Source organism: Pteropus vampyrus, unplaced genomic scaffold (genome assembly GCF_000151845.1).
Source record: "Pteropus vampyrus isolate Shadow unplaced genomic scaffold, Pvam_2.0 Scaffold741, whole genome shotgun sequence".
Taxonomy (NCBI): domain Eukaryota; kingdom Metazoa; phylum Chordata; class Mammalia; order Chiroptera; family Pteropodidae; genus Pteropus; species Pteropus vampyrus.
The window spans coordinates 10,790-11,095 of record NW_011889522.1 but is presented as its reverse complement, the minus strand read 5'-3'; the positions used below and the strand labels follow the sequence as shown (position 1 = coordinate 11,095).

The 306-nt window shown below is 40.8% G+C and overlaps 1 gene segment (V, D, J or C); it reads right to left on the bottom strand.

Moving 5' to 3' along the window:
• LOC105309448 overlaps window positions 1-306 on the bottom strand; it is a 3,889-nt gene that overhangs the window by 1,531 nt on the left and 2,052 nt on the right.

The window sequence follows — 306 nt, the reverse complement described above, 5'->3', positions numbered from 1 at the left end:
AGTCTTCAATATCTTCACTGTTTTTTTTTTTTTTTTGTCGCCATGTGCAGTGAGTCGTTGAGAGAGAGGTGCTGAGATGCCTGACGACAGCTGCGCGTTTGTCTGTTTCTCCTTGCAGTTCTCCCTGTTTTTGCTTCAGTTCTGAATTTCTTTTCGATGTACAAATATTTTATTGTTCTCTCTTCTCCAGGGATTGTCGCTCTTATCATTCGCATGTGACCTTCTTCATCCCGGATGATATTCTCTGCTCCGAAATTTACTTTCTCTGAGAATATCTAGCTCTCTTTTGATTAGTGTGAGCATGGT